At 42.5% G+C, this 797-nt stretch overlaps 1 protein-coding gene across 2 annotated transcripts in view; it reads right to left on the bottom strand.

The window, feature by feature from the left end:
• Positions 1-417, bottom strand: part of LOC119586200 (bursicon-like) — an 8,050-nt gene extending 7,633 nt beyond the window's left edge. The window contains exon 1 of one of the 2 annotated variants that reach the window (XM_037934901.1): positions 345-417. The gene's annotated coding sequence lies outside the window, so the exon portion shown is untranslated. Of the gene's footprint in view, positions 1-297; positions 320-344 lie in introns of those variants that run through there. The other variant, XM_037934902.1, reaches the window with a different exon arrangement.
• Positions 418-797: the final 380 nt, after the last annotated feature.

Genomic DNA, 797 nt, shown 5'->3' with positions numbered 1-797 from the left:
ATTCTGTCCTGATATTCTATTTCATATTACAGCAAAAACTCCTGAGGCTGCACTATGATCGAATTATAACGATGCAGGTAATGTTCCTTTACATAAAAACTTCATGTTAGATATGCAGGCATGTGGATAGTCGCTGGCTGATGACTAGATACGGGCAAATGAAAAATTTCGCAAGCGGAATTCCTCTAGATTTTTTTTTTACAGAAACAGTTTTTAAAAATCCAGGATATCCTTTCACTTTAGGAACTACTCAAGTTTAAGCACACGAGATATCACAGAGCTGTTAACAACTCTCACCCAAGACGTCAAACACAAGCGAGCTGCGAAGAGGCGTGGTGACTGACCTGAAAGTAGGCGTGTGTGTGTCGCTAGGGACTAGGGACTGTGATGGCCGCCTCAGCCCTTTTAAGACGACGTTGCGTTCCAAAGCCCCGCCTCTTTAGCTAACGCCACGCCCCCTTCTCAAAGGCCACGCCCCTTAGGCCTCGCCTAAAGGCTGTGATATCGAACAACTCCCAGAAGAGCAAGTAGTGTTAGTGTTTCTTTTTGTCATTTTATAAGTCTCAAAACAGACTATATCGAATATGGACATCATTCTGCACCTGGGTGTGTATCTACATATTTTTTCATGTAGGCTTTGTGGCACATCAAGAAAGAAATTGCTTGTTTTTGGAACGTTCGGTTTCAGTAGAGAAAATGACGTTGGTGGCTGCGAATATGCACCGAATAACTCAACAGTGAAAGAATACACGATAAAATTTGTGTCTAAGAACAATCAGTGACGTCGGCAGTAACTT

Source organism: Penaeus monodon, chromosome 21, assembly GCF_015228065.2.
Source record: "Penaeus monodon isolate SGIC_2016 chromosome 21, NSTDA_Pmon_1, whole genome shotgun sequence".
Taxonomy (NCBI): domain Eukaryota; kingdom Metazoa; phylum Arthropoda; class Malacostraca; order Decapoda; family Penaeidae; genus Penaeus; species Penaeus monodon.
The sequence above is the reverse complement of the archived record's forward strand: the minus strand, read 5'-3'. Positions and strand labels throughout refer to the sequence as shown.